The following is a 15,712-nucleotide window of genomic DNA, read 5'->3' as shown; positions in this document are numbered from 1 at the left end:
ACCCGCTGAAGGCAGGAGGTGAACGGGGCTACGCTTGGGAGAAATCAGAAGACATCTGGATTTTTAGGCTGAGGAAGGGGGAGAGAACTGGGGAAACACACTCTCCCTCCTCTGCGCCACCACACACATATTACCATATGCAAGGCAGTAGTTGCTATCACAACAGAAGGGGCAGAACTGAGACAAACCCCTCCAAGGCATTCTTCGTAGAGGGCTGGGGCACTGTCCTCAGAAGACCCAGAGGCTGGGCAGCAGGCCTGAAACAGCTTCAGGGGCTCAGAAATCTGGAAAGCAAAGTGACCTTCCCAGCAAACCAGAAAGCAGGCAGTCAAGCTATAAAGCAGAGAGATTTCACACAGTTCTGAAAACTGGCAGCTTGGCTGTGAGCACAAGCAGATCATTTTATTCTCAGATCCCAGACTCTGCTGATTCTTCCCTCAAAATATTTGAAGGTAGTGGTGAACTAAATCAATCGGACACAGCTTAAATACAGGTCAGATTGATTCGTCGATTCAGCTTCCCCCCACCCCACCCCCTAACCACCTAGCAGACAACATTAGAAAATATGTACCTTTTTCTGGAAGTAAACATGTATTTGAAGCAAAGAAAATGATCAGGAGTAAAGAGGGTTTTTATATAATGAAAAGGGTCATCCCACCAAAAAAACAATCCTAAATGTGCATGCACTTAACAGCAAAGAGTCAGAAACATGAAGCAGAACTGAGAGCTGAAAGGAAAGTAGATACTCCACCAGTTCAGGTGGACAGTTCAACATTTATTTCTCAGTAATAGGCAGAACTTGTAGACCAAAAATCAGCAAGCTATGGCAATGAATAATACTGTCAATGAACTGGATCTAACAGATGTTCCTAGAACCCTTCACCCAAGAACTGCCGGAGTGCATTCTTTTCAATAGCGTATGAAGCATTAACCAATATAGGCCATGCCCTGGGTCATGAAATAAACTTTACAGATTTTCAAAGAATTGAATTCATGTAAATTTCTTTTGAAAAAAAGAACAAAGAACCACATAGAATAAGAAAAGTAAATATAAATACCATGCACTGAAATAACTAGGGGTGGTGTGGGGGGAAGAAAAGCTCTTCATGACGGTCGAATTCCAACTGAGAAATGTACAAAAAATGGTAAAATTAGAAAATCACGATTTGGCAACCATTATAAGAATTGTTTCAGGCAGGAATTATCAATCCCAAGTAAAGTCCCAGTGGATACATTTTTGTGAAAATTGATGAGATGATTCTACATGGTTTTTTGTTTGTTTGTTTGTTTGTTTTTGGTGGCTGGCCAGTATGGGGATCCAAATCCTTGACCTTGGTGTTATAATACTGCACTCTAACCAACTGAGCTGACTGGCCAGCGCTGGTTCTAAAATTTATGTGGGCAATAGGCCAAAAATAGCCAAGACAAAGAGGAAGAAAATTGAAGGGTATCCACTGAATATCAAGACTTACACCATGATTAAAATAGTATGGTTTTGTGCACAGACAGACAAACAGACCAATGGAACAGGTCAGAGAATCCAGAAATACACCCAGCCATGTACAATGTTCTGATTTAAGACCAAAAGCGCAACGGCAATGCTGTGGTGAAGACACTTTTTTCAATTAATGGTCTAGGTCAATTGGATATCCATATGGAAAAAAAAATAAACACGGACACCCCGTACCTCAAACCATATGTTAGCATTGTTTCCAGATGAATGGTACACCTAAACATGAAGGGAAAACCACAGAGCTTCTAGAAGAAAACATGGGAGAAATTTTCATAACATTGGGGAAGGCAATGATTTATTAGAGTACAATAGCATCAACCATAAAAGAAAATACAATAAATCAGTTTTCATTAATATCAAGAAGCTTTTTTTGTGTGTGTCAGTGCAGTCATCACTAGACTGGATACGGACATTGTGGGGGACATGGCTGAGGCCCCCTGGGCTCCCCTCACCCCAGCTCAGGAGCCCATGGGGCTTCTGGCTCTCTTAGGTTTTATAGGTATTCCTTGGTGGTGTTAGGCTAACCCTAACATCAGAACTTTGTCTCTGGTCCATGGTTTTTTTGTGTTTCCTTTCAGTTCTGTGTTGGATCGTTAGCTACCCCCACCCTTAAACTCTGCACTTGAACTAATTTCTTGTCCTTTGCTTACTTCTAAAATGGGGGAACTTCCTGTGGGGACCAGCAGCTGAGCCTTGTGGTTGAGCTAAATTGCTGCTTCACTGCTGATTCCCTGGGGAAGGCCTTTTCGTGCAGCTCAGGATTTTACTGTTGACCTTGTAAGTACTTCTGGGTCTTGTGAGGTCAGGTACACCTGGGTTGTGTGGAAACTCTGGTCTGGGCCTGAGTCTTTTTATTACTGAACTCAGGTCTGGCTGCTTGCCCCCTTGACAAGAAAAAAGACTCAGAAGTCAAATGGTTGGTGTTAGAAAAGCAGGTGTATTCAGCTGAAGGAGATGGCAGGCTGTCCCATCTCAAAGACTTAGATTTACTGAGAGGTTTTTAAAGGAGGGGTTGTGGGAATAGAAAGGGGGAGGTGAAAAGCAGGAGAGCAGGAGACGTGAGCTGTGAGGGGTCCATGTCTATGGGTCAGGTACATGGTCTCGCCAAGGCTGCTGGTTTCTGTTCTCATTTTCGCTGTTATCTCAGGACCCTGCAAGATTTTGATTTGCTCTGAAGTAGAAGCAACTTTTCTGCAAAGTCTTTTGAGTAGTTTTGCTTTTCAGGACTCTGGTTGACTTGGCTGGTGTTCACGGTCAGCTTCCAGTCACATGGCCTTGGTCACTTCTCAAAACTCTACAAGTCTCAAAGAAAGAACTGTTCGCTCTGCAAAGTACTGATTAGCTTCTCAGCCTTGTTTTCCTATTTAGTGAACGAGATAAGAAAGTCCGGGGATGGGAAGCAAGAGTGGAGAAAAAAAAAATGTCCTTTTAAAAATCCCCCTCCTCCCCCCACAGCCCAGGAGGTTCCAACCCGGTTTCAGTCCTGCTGACTCCAACAAGCCCATAGATGACACTACGGCTCACTCCTGGTATTGGACATCCTGTGAGTTTGGACAAACGTATAGTGTCACGTATCCACTATTGCAGCATCACACAGAGTAGTTTGACTGCCCTGAAAATCCTGAGCTCTGCCTATTCTCCCCTCACCCCGGCCCCTTACAGCCACTGATCTTTATACTGTCTCCAAAGTTTCCCTTTTTATAGGAGGCCATATAGTTGGAATCATACGATATGCTGCCTTTTCAGATTGGCTTCTTTCACTTAGTAACATGCATTTACTTTTCCTCCGTGTCTTTTTATGGACTGAGAGTGCATTTCTTTTTAGTGCAGAAAAATATCCCATTGTCCCTATGTACCACAGTTTAACCATTCACCGAATGAAGAACGTTTTGGTTGCTTCCAAATTTTGGCAATTTTGTATAAAGCTGCTATCAGTGTGTGAGTTTTTGTGTGGACATAAGTTTTCAACAAGCATGATAATATGACAAGAGTATATTTAGTTTTTTTTTTTTTTTTTTTTTTTTTTTTTTTTTTTTTTTTTTTTTTTTTTTTTTTTTTTTTTTTTTTTTTGTTGTTGTTGTTTTTCCTTTTTGTCTTTTTTCGTGTCTGGCAACGGATCGCAACCCTCAGTGTCGCGCCTGTACCAGACCGGGACCGGCAATGGGAGCGCAACCCTCGGTGCTGCGCCCGCCCCTCGCTCAGCCAGTGAGCGGGAACCGGTCTAGTTTTGTAAGAAACTGCCAAATTGTCTTCCAAAGTGGCTGCAGCATTCTGGTGTTTTGCTATGGCAGCCCTAGCAAATGAATACACTCTACCTCCTGGCGTTACTTTTTTTATTGGTTACTCTACGGGGTTACAGAATCTCTAGTTTACCGCAATATATTTATAGTGGTATTGTACCACCTCACATGAAAAATAGGGCTTTCAATAGTATGGATCCTGTATTAGTCCATTTCTGCTGCTTGTAACAAAATAACTGGAACTGGGTGATTTATAAGAAAATGAAATTTATTGTTTTCAGTTACAGAGGCTGGGAAGTCCACAATCTGGAGAACACATCTGGTGGGTCTTCTTTGGTGGTGGCTTTACAGCAATGCAGGGGTCTCACATGGCAGAAAATGGTGGAGATGAGAGAGCAAGAGAGACACGAACCGCCTTATTCACTCTCCTCTTAAAGCTCTCAAAACCACGCCCATGACCACCATTTATAGTCCATTCAGGACAGCTTGGCCTGTAATCACCTCTTCAAGTCCCCACCTTTCAAATTACCTTAATAGGATTTCCCACCCTCGACAGGTACAGTGGGGATTAAGCCTCTTGAGGTTGGGGGGGCGTCCAATCTACAGTAGATCCCTTTATAACTCCTATCCTTTGTACTACTTTTTACGTGCATTTACATGTTAAACCTATATATCAGTTCCCCATATATTGTAATTTTTGCTTTATTTATTTTTTCTCCTTTTTGTCTTTTTTTTCGTGACCGGCAACGGGATCGCAACCCTCGGTGTCGTGCCTGCACCGCGCTCAGCCAGTGAGTGGACCGGTCTCTATATGGGATCCGAACCCTCGGCGGGAGCGCCGCCGCGCTCCCAAGCGCCGCACTCTACCAAGTGCGCCACCGGGCTGACCCGTAATTTTTGCTTTAAATAACCATGTCTATTTTAAGGAAATTAAGAGAAGAAAAGAGTGCATAGAGTTCTTTTTCTATTTACCCACACATTTACTATTTCTGGTGATTCTGATTCTTTCCTGTACATCCAAGTTTCCACTGGTGTCATTTCTTTCAGCCTGGAGACCTTCCTTTAGCTTTCCTGTACTCTAGAGACCCCTGGGGATGAATTGTCTTAGTTTTTGTTTACCTGAAAAACCTGTTTAATCTTCATTTCTTACAATAGCGTCACTGGATATAGAATCCCGGACTGAAGGATATTTTCTTTCAACACTTTAAACATGTGATGAGAAGAAAGCCATAGTTCATGCACAGTTGTACCCCAGCATGCCATGCGCTGTTCTTCTCTGGCTGCTTTTAAGATCCCTTTATCTTTAGATTTCAGCTGTTTGACTGTGATTATCCTAGAGTAGTTTTCTTTGTATCTATACTGATTAGGGGTCACTGAGCTGCTTGAATCTGTAAATTGACGTCTTTCACAAAATTTGTGGAGGTTTTAGCCATTGTTTCTAAACATACTTTTAAACAATTGGTTATGAATATTCATGAGGTACAAAGCTGACCATCACCACTCATGCCCAAGATGTGATGGCCAGATCAATACTGGCAGCATGCCCATTGCCACAAATAGCGATTATACCCCGTGTCCCTCACCCAATTAACCCCCGACCTCCCTCCCCCTCCCCCTTTGCCCCACCACACTTTGTATCCCTAGGTCTGCTCTCCCTCTGCAAGTCCAATGGACCACTGTGGTCTTTCTTTCCTTTCTTCTTTCTCTGTTAGCTCCCACTTATGAGTGAGCACATGCAGCATTTATCCCTCTGTGCCTGGCTTATTTCACTCAACATAATTTTCTCCAAGCTCATCCATGTTGCTGCAAGTGGCAGAATTTCATTCTTTTTTATGGCAGAGTAGTATTCCATGGTGACACCACAGTTTCCTTATCCAGTCGTGCAGGGGCCATGCTAATCTTTGTATCTTTCCAGTTTTAGTATATGTGCTGCCAAAGTGAGCATTAAACATACATTTTGAGTCCCATTTTTTTTCCCCTCTTTTTTCCTTCTGGAACTCCAATTACATGCACATTAGATTGTTTTCTATATTTTAGCACCTGTTTGTGAGTCTCTGTCCATTTTTCTTCATGTTTTTCTTTCCTTCATAACGATCAGGCAATATCTATTGATCTGTCTCAAAGTTCGATGGCTTCCTCCCTTTTGCTGTTAAGCTCATCAATAAATTCTACATTTTTTTTTCCCTTTTCTTTGGTCTTTTCTTACTGACTGGTAACGAGATAGCAACCCTCCGTGTCACACCCGTACCGGGGACCGGCAACGGGATCGCAACCCTCAGTGTTGCGCCTGCACCGCGCTCAGCCAGTGAGCGGGAACCGGTCTCCACATGGGATCCGAACCCTCAGTGGGAGCGCCGCCGCGCTCCCAAGCGGTGCACTCTCCAGTGCGCCACCGGGCCGGCCCATAAATTCTACATTTTAGTTACTGTATTTTACAGCTCTAGAATTTCCATTCGGTTCTTTCCTAGTTTCTTTTTCTCTAACAATAGTCCTCATCTATAATACAATATTCTTATATCTTCCTTTAAGTACTCGAAGATAATTATAGACGCCTTAACCAATATTGTCTGCTACTTGCAGCATCTGGGTTATCTTGGGGTTAGTTTCTAGTGACTTTTTGTTTTATTTTCCTTGAATATGAGTCACATTTCCTGTTTCTTAACACATGTGGGGATTCTCATTTGTATTCTGAACACTGTCAGTTATATGTTGCAGAGACTCCAGGTCCTCTTATATTCCTCTGAAGAGTTATTTTTGCTCTATAAAGCAGTTAACTTGGCTGGATTCAAATTCCAAACTGTATTCCTTGTAGTGATCAGTAGCTGATTTTCCATTTCTTCACCTTTCAGTGGTTGTTTTTTTACTTGGCCCTCTAAGTCTTCTGCATACGGGGAGTTTAGCAGACAGTTGACAATTTTGGTGATTTTTGTATGCAAATTTCAGGGCTTATGATCTCGGTTTCTTCTTTTCTGAGACTACCTCCTCACCAACTTTCTGGTTGTCTTGGCAAGCCTGAACTGCATCCTTTGATACCACAAATAAGTAAAGTTGCAGCTTACACCTCCTTGTGCAGATTAGAGATTGCCCCTTGGTAAAATGCCATAAACTCTCTTTTTTTTTATTTTAAGTTTTTTAATCGTACATGTTTATGGGGTACAGTTTGTTGTTTCCACACACGCATATATAATCCAATCTGAATAGTTAGCATATCTGTCACCTAAACATTTATAATTTCTTTGTGGTTATAACATCCAAGATCCTCTTTTCTGGCTATCTTGAAATATACCATACAACATTATGAATTATTGTCACATTAGGGCACAAGAACTTATTCTTTCTGTCCAACTGTAACTTTGTAACTTTGCAGCAGTCACCAGCCTTTCCACATGTCCACCCCACTCCCTTTCCTGGCCTCTGGTAGCCACTGTTCTATTCCCTTTTTTTCCCTCTCTCTTTTATTACTTTTCTTAATTGGCCCATGATTATAATTGTATATATTTATGACATACAATATTATATTTAGGTGCATCATACTGTGTGCAATGATCACATCAGGGTGCTGAGAGTATCCACCGCCTCAAACGTTTGTCACCTCCTTGGTGTTGGGAACACTGAACGTCATCTAGACTAGCTATTCAAAGGCACGCAGTACTTTGCTGTTGAGTGTAGCCTCTCCATATTGCTCTGGAACACTAGATCTTATTCCTCCTGTCTCTCTACAGTTTTGTATCCACCGACCAACTTCTCCCTATCACCCACTCCCTCTTCCCCTTACTGGTCTCTAATAACCACTGTTCTTCTCTCTACTTCTATGAGATCAACATTTTTAGTTTCTACATATGAGTGAGGACTTGTGGCATTTCTTTCTCTGTGCCTGGCTTATTTCACTTAACATAATTTTCTCCAAGCTCATCCATGTTGCTGCAAGTGGCAGAATTTTATTCTTTTCATGGCTGAGTAGTATTCCATTGCGTCTATGTACCACATTTTCCTTATCCAGTCATCCGTCGATGGACATTTAGGTTGGTTCCAGCTCTTGGCTATTGTAAATGGAGATGCAATAAACATGGGAGTGCAGGTGTCTCTTCAACATGAAGATTTCCATTCCTTTGAGTATATACCCAGTGGTGTGTTTGCTGGATCATGTGGTAGTTCTTCTATCTGTAGTTGTTTGAGAAATTACCATACTGTTTTCCATAATGTCTGTGCTAATTTACAGTCCTTCCAAAAATGTATAAGAGTCCTCCTTTCTCTGTATCCTTGCCAGTATGTTATTTTCTGTCTTTTTGATAATAGCCAGTCTAACTGCGGTCAGATGATATCTCGTTGTGGTTTTAATTTGCATTTCTCTGATGATTAGTGATGTTGAGCATTTTTTAATAAACCTGTTTGCCATTTGCATGTCTTCTTTTGGAAAATGTCTGTTTAGTTCCTTTGCCAATTTTTAAATAAGACTTTTTTTTTACTATTAAGTTGTTTGAGTTCTTTGCATATTATGAAATCCCTTGTTGGATACATAGTTTGCAAATATTTTATCCCATTCTGCAGGTTATCTTTTCACTCTTGATTGTTTCCTTTGCTGTACAGAAGCTTTTGTTTGATATAATCCCATTTGTTAATTTTTGCTTTTGTTCCCTGTGAACAAAATGAGAAGTATTATTAATAAAACCTTTGCCCAGTCCTATGTCTTGAAGCATTTCCCCCGTATTTTCTTTCAGAAGTTTTATAGTTTTGGGTGTTACATTTAAGTCTTTATTCCATTTTGAGTTGATTTTGGTATATGGTGAGAGATAGGGGTCTACTTTCATTCTTCTGCATATGGATCTCCAATTTTCCCAGCACCATTTATTTAAGAGATGTCCTTTCCCCAATGTATATTCTAGGTTCCTTTGTCAAAATGAGTTGCCATAGGTACATGGATTTATTTTTGAATTCTCTTTTCTGTTCCACTGATCTATGTGTCTGTTTTTGTGCCAGTACCATGCTGGGGTTTTTTAATTTAAAGATGACTGGTAAGGGGATCTTAACCCTTGAATTGGTGCTGTTAGCACCACACTCTCCTAAGTCAGTAACCAGCCATCCCTATATAGGGATCTGACCCTGTGGCCTTGGTGTTATCAGCACCACACTCTACCAATGAGCCATGGGCTGGCCCTTGTGTTTTGATTACTATAGCTTTGTAGTATATTCTGAAGTTGTGGAGTGTGATACGCCTTGCTTTGTTCTTTTTGCTCAGGATTGTTTTGGCTACTTGGGGTCTCTTGTTCCACATAGGTTTCTGAATTGTTTTTTCTATTTCTGTGAAGTATGTCATTGGTAGTTTGATAGGGATTGCACTGAATCTATAGAGCAATTTGGGTATTATGGTCATTTTGATGATCTTCTTTTAATCTATTAGCATGGGATGTCTTCCTATTTTTTTGGTGTGTCTTTAATTTCTTTAATCAATGTTTTATAGTTTTCATTGAAGAGATATTTCCCCTCCTTGGTTAAATTTATTCCTAGGTTTTTTTTTTTTCTTTTTATCTTTTTTACTGACCGGCAATGGGATCGCAACCCTCGGTGTTGCGCCCGTACCGGGGACCAGCAACGGGATCGCAACCCTCGGTGTTGCACCCGCACTGCGCTCAGTCAGTGAGTGGGAACCAGTCTCCACATGGGATCCGAACCCTCGGTGGGAGCGCCACTGCGCTCCCAAGCGGCGCAGGCTCCAGTGCGCCACCGGGCCGGCCCATTCCTAGGTATTTTATTGTTTTTTTGTTGCTGTTGTAAGTGGGATAGTTTTCTCTTGATTTCTTTTTCTGCAAGTTCATTGTTGGTGTATAGGAATGTTACTGATTTTTGTATGTTGATTTTGTATCCTGCTACTTGACTGAATTTGTTTTTCAGGTCTAGAAGTTTTTTTGCAGAGTCTTTAGGTTTTTCTATATATAGGATCATGGCATCTGCAAACAGGGACAACTTGACTTCCTGTTTTCCAGTTTGGATGCCCTTTATTTCTTTCTCTTGCCTGATTACTCTGGCCAGGACTTCCAGTACTACTTTGAATAGAAGTGATGAGAGTGGGCATCCTTGTCTTATCCCAGTTCTGAGGGGGAAAGCTTTCAACTTTCCCCAACTCAGTATGATGTTAGCTGTGGGTTTGTCATATATAGCCTGTATTAGTCTGTTTCTGTTGCTTATAAAAAAACTACCTGGAACTGGGTGATTTATAAGAAAATGAAACTTATTGCTTACAATTTCAAAGTTGGGAAGTCCAAAGTCCAGGGAACACAGCTGGTGAAGGCCTTGGTGGTGGTGACAGTGACCCAGGGGCCTCACATGTCAGAAAATGGTGGAGCAGACAGACTAACTTCTCATGTGCTCCTCTTTTAAAGCCCTCAGAACCACATCCCTGACCACCATTATTAATCCATTCACTACAGCATGCTCCTATAATCTGCTCACCTCTTCAAGGCCCACCTTTCAATTACCATAATAAGACTTCCCACCCTCTTTACAATGTCACAGTGGGAACTAAGTTTTGGTGGGACATTCAACCCGCCAAAGTCATAGCCTTTATTGTATTAAGATACTTTCCTTCTACTCCTAATTTGTTGAGTCTTTATCATGAAGGGATGTTGAATTTTATCAGAGTCATCTTCTGTGTCTATCAAGATGATCATGTTTTTTTCTTTCATCCTGTTGATGTGATGTATTATGTTTATTGATATAAGTGTGTTGAACCATCCTTGCCTCCCTGCTATAAATCTCACTTGATCATGGTGTATAATCTTTTTGATGTGCTGTTGGATTTGGTTTGCTATTTTTTTTTTTTGTTCTTGTTGTTGAGGATTTTTGCACCTATATTCCTTGGGGATATTGGCCTATGGTTTTCTTTTTTTGTTGTGTCCTTGTCTTTTTTTGGTATCAGGGTAATGTTGGCCTCATAGTATGAGTTTGGAAGAATTCAGTTCACTTCAATTTTCTGAAATAGTTTAAGTAATATTGCTTTAGATCTTTGGTAGAATTCAGCAGTAAAGCCATCTTGTCCTGAGCTTTTCCTTCTTGGGAGATTTTTTTTATTACTGATTCAGTCTTGTTACTTGTTATTGGGCTACTTAGATTTTCTATTTCTTCTTGGTTCAGTCTCGGCAGGTCATATGTATCCAGGAATTTATCCATTTCTTCTAGGTTTTCATATTTATTGGTGTATAGTTGTTCATAATAGTCTCTGATGATACTTTGAATTTTGGTGGTATTTGTTGTAATGTCTCCATTTGCATTTCTGTTTTTACTTGTGGCTGTTCTCTTTTCTCTTGCTTAGTCTGGCTAATGGTTTGTTGATTTTTTTTTTTTTTTTTTTACTGACCGGTAATGGGATTGCAACCCTTGGTGTCACGCCCGTACCGGGGACCGGCAACGGGATCGCAACCCTTGGTGTTGTGCCCGCACCACACTCAGCCACTGAGCAGGAACCAGCCTCCACATGGGATCCGAACCCTCGGCGGGAGCGCCACCACGCTCCCAAGTGGCGCACTTTCCAGTGCGCCACCGGGCCGGCCCGCGTTTGTTGATTTTTAAAATCATTTCAAAGAGCCAACTTTTTATTTGACTTTTTCGTATTGTATTTTTAGTCTCAATTTCATTTATTTCTGCTCTGATTTCTATGATTATTTTTTCTATTTTGGGTTTAGTTTTTGTTTTTGTGTGGGCTGGCTGATATGAGGATCTGAACCCATAACCTTGCGATTATAAGGCTGCACTCTAACCAGCTGAGCTAACTGGCCAGCCCGTATTTTGGGTTTAGTTTGTTCATGCTTTCCTAGATGCTTGAGTTAGGCTGTTAGGCTGTTTATTTGAAATCTATTTTCTTTTTTTTTTTTTGAGACCGGCTGCACTGCGCTCAGTCAGTGAGTGCACCGGCCATCCCTATATAGGATCTGAACCCGCGGCGGGAGCACTGCTGCGCTCCCAGCGCTGCACTCTCCCGAGTGTGCAATGAGCTCAGCCCTGAAATCTATTTTTTTGACGTAGGTATTTACTGCTATAAATTTTCCTCTTAATTCTGCCTTAGCTACATCCTGTAGGTTTTGGTATGTTGTGTTTCTGTCTTCATTAGTTTCAGGAAATTTTTAAATTTCCTCCTTAATCTCTTCTTTGACCCACTGATTGTTCAAGAGCATGTTATTTAATTTCCATGTATTTGTGTAGTTTTGCAAGCTCCTCTTGTTAGTGATATCTAGTTTTACGGTCTGAAAAAATACTTGATATGATTTCAATTTTTTTGAACTTGTTGAGACTAATGTTGTGGCCTAATATATGGTCAATCCTGGAAGATGTCCCATGTGCTAATGAGAAGAATGTGTATTCTGAAGCTGTTGAATGAAATGCTCTGTATATGTGTGTTAGGTCCATCTGGTCTATGGTGCCATTTAAATCTGATGGGTTTTTTTTTGTTGTTAATTTTCTGTCTTAATGATCTGTCCAATGCTGAGAGTGGTGTGTTAAAATTCCCTACTACTATTGTGTTGGTGTCTATCTCTCCCTTTAGATCCGATATTTGCTTTATATATCTGGGTGCTCTGGTGTTGGGTGCATATCTAATTGTAATTGTTATATCCTCTTGCTGTACTGATTGCTTTATATAGTGCCCTTCATCTCTTAGTACAGACTTTGATTTAAAGCTTGTTTTATATAAGTATAGCTACTCCTGCTCACTTTTGTAGGCAGCAAATGGATGGGTACTTTTATTTTATTTATCCATGCAACCAGTCTATATCTTTTAATTGGGGCACTTAATCCATTTACATTCGGTTGTTATTGATATGTGAGATCTTACTCCTGTCATTTCATTGGTTGTTTTCTGATTATTTTGTGTATCCTTTCTTTCTCTTTTATTGTTTTATCTTTTAGTTTGGTGGTTTTATGTATTGATATGATTTGATTCCTTTCCCTTTCTAATTTGTGTATATCTACTCTACAAGTAAGTTTTATATTTTCAGGTGTTTTCATAATGGTTATTATTCTTTCTCTTCTAGATGAAGGACTCCCCTAAACATTTCTTGTAAGAGCAGTCTGTCTGGTGGTGGTGAATTCCTTTAATTTTTGTTTGTCTGAGAAAGACTTTATTTCTCCTTCATTTTTGAATGATAGCTTTGTTGGGTATAATATTCGAGGCTGGTAGTTATTTTTTCCTGTTACTTTGAATATATTATCCCATTCTCTCCTGACCTGTAGGGTTTCTGCTGAGAAGTTGGCTGTTAGTGCAACTAGGATCCCCTTATAAGTGACTTGATTTTTTTTCTTGCTGTTTTTGGAATTCTCTCATTGTCTTCAATTTTGGATAGTTTGACTATGGTGTGTCTGAGAGAGGACCTATTTGGGTTGAATATATTTGTGGACTGTTGAACTTCCTGGATTTGGATATTCATATCTTTCCCAAGACTATGGAAGTTTTCAGCTATTATTTCACTAAGTAGATTTTCATTATCCTTTTTGTTTGTTTTCTTCTCTTTCTGGAATGCCCATAATTGGAATATTTTTCACTTAACAGTATCCCATATATCTTGTAAGCTTTGTTCATTCTTTTCTCTTTGTCTTCTTGTGTTATTTCAAAACTGCTATCTCCCAAATCAAAATTCTTTCTTCTACTTGATCTAGTCTGTTGTTGAGACTCCTAGATGTATTTTTTACTTCAATGAATTCGTCAATTCCAGTATTTGTTTTTTAAAAATGATATATTTGTTGAATTTTTCATTCAGATTGTGAATTCTTTTTCTGATTTTCTTGAATTGTCTGTATTCTCTTGTATTTCAGTGAGTTTCCTTAGGCTCATTAATTCAAATTTTTTTCTGGCAAGTCAGCAATTTCTGATATTCTGGGATTAGTTACTGAAGCATTGTTTTTTTTTTTTTTTTAAAGATGACCGGTAAGGGGATCTTAACCCTTGACTTGGTGTTGTCAGCACCACGCTCAGCCAGTGAGTGAACCGGCCATCCCTATATGGGATCCGAACCTGCGGCCTTGGTGTTATCAGCACCGCACTCTACCGAGTGAGCCAAAGGCCGGCCCCCTGAAGCATTGTTTTTTTGGTGGTGTCATGTCACCTTGTTTTTTCATGTTCTGTGTTTCCCTGCACTGATATCTGTGCATCTGGTGGAACAGTCACCACTTTGAGTTTTGTGGAATGGCTTGTGTGGGGAAGACTTTCAGCTGCAAGTGCGTCCTAGGGTGTCAGTTGGGTAGAGTGTAATGGCTTTGTTCAGGATGGAAGCAGTAGTGTAGACTCTGTGTAGTTATTTCAGCTGTAATCCACTTTTGCTGTCTCTGAGTGAATCAGCAACTTATGCTTGGGAGGTTTGTGGCATAAGTGCCATAGCCTTGCCGGGAGAGGGATATCTGGGTTGGTTGGCCAGGGGTGTTCGTGTGCACCTTGTGGGTCATCAGTCTCAGGAGCTGACTCACTGGGGATGTGGTTGCTGGATTGACTCTCAGGCTGAGGGTGTGGATGTATGGCATGTCAGGGTCTCTGAGACTGGTTTTCCAGTGGCAGGTTCTCTGTGCTGCTTATCTGACCAGGGGTAGGCCTGCCAGTGGCACATCAGCCAAGCCATTCCTCACTTGGATGTGTGTGTGCATGTGATGGCTCACAGACTCAAGGGCAGATCTTCCAGGGGTGTGAGATCTGAGATGTTTCTCTGAACTAGGGGCATGGGTCCACTTTGGCTTGGCTAGCTGAGTGCGAGCCATTGGCACTTCAGCTGTGCCACTTCTTTGAGCCAGATGTGAAGTTGTGCCTCCCTTGGCAGTTCAGGAGCTGGCCTGCCAAGGGCAGAGATGCTGAGCTGCTTCTCAGGAAGTAGACAAGGCCAATAGGCAGGGCTGCAGTGAGGGGGACTGTCCAGCCACTTCTTGGACTGTTCAGGATGAGACTGTTCAGGATGGGACTGCTCAGTTTCTTCTCCTGGAGGGTGTGGATGCACTTTATTTCCACCAGCCCAAGGGAGCATTCATTAGGGTGGAGACCCATAAAGTATATTTCTGGGTTGGGGGCCCAGGCACCTACAACTGCCAGCTGGTGTGGTTGGGGGTAGGGGGAAAAATGGGGGTAGCCTGCTTGAGGCAGGTCTGCCTGTCTGATCTCTGGCCAGGGACATGGGGGTGCATCAGTTGAGCAGGTCTAGTGTTGGCTTCCCAAACTGCGGAATTAGAATCACAGTTGCTGTGCACCCAGGCTTCAAGCCACTTGGATCAAGGCACTGTAACCTCTCCTATGAATGTGCTGGGATGAGGCCATGTGTGTTCCAGGGAAGCACCATGGCTACTGTCCCCAGAGAAGGATGTGCTCCTGCAATGGCTCTGGTTTTAAGTTGGTGCAATTCTGTACCAGCTTGGGTCTCGAGGATGGGGGGTGGGGAGTGCTCTCTTTGTGCTCCTGTTCTACAATGATGCAGCATGTGTTCCAGGCAGCTCCCCACACTTGGCTCCAGGTTTGTCCTGTAAATGGTTCTACAGGCCTCTGTGGTGAGGATGAGGGTTGCTGTGGGTCCTTTGCCTACCTTTTCACTGCAAGGGAAAACTCCTCCTGTGCTGACGCTGATTTCAGAGATGTGGCTGCTGAGGCCATGTGCCTCTCTCCTATGCTGCCATCCTGGGCTTTCATGCTCCACAGGGACCTCACCAGTCTCCCACTGCACTCCTGTTCCCTCCCACAGATGCTCCCATCAATATTTACCTGTTAGTTGTTCTGGTCCTCTTCTGTAGGAGGAATGTGCCCTGGGCACCTCTAGTCTGCCATCTTCCCTGCCTCCTAAAATGCCACAAACTTTCAAAGAAGCTCATCCTTTAAGGTTTCACTCAATATAGTTTCTGCCTGATTAGGGTTGTCCTCCCATGACTTCAGATGGTTGTGTTACAAATTTTGTCTAAATTTAACGTTTGTTTTCCTACAAAGTGTTAGTTTTGCTAAGCTACTTTG

The sequence above is a fragment of the Galeopterus variegatus genome, unplaced genomic scaffold (assembly GCF_000696425.1).
Source record: "Galeopterus variegatus unplaced genomic scaffold, G_variegatus-3.0.2 Scaffold524, whole genome shotgun sequence".
Lineage (NCBI taxonomy): Eukaryota > Metazoa > Chordata > Mammalia > Dermoptera > Cynocephalidae > Galeopterus > Galeopterus variegatus.
This window is presented reverse-complemented; position numbering follows the sequence as displayed.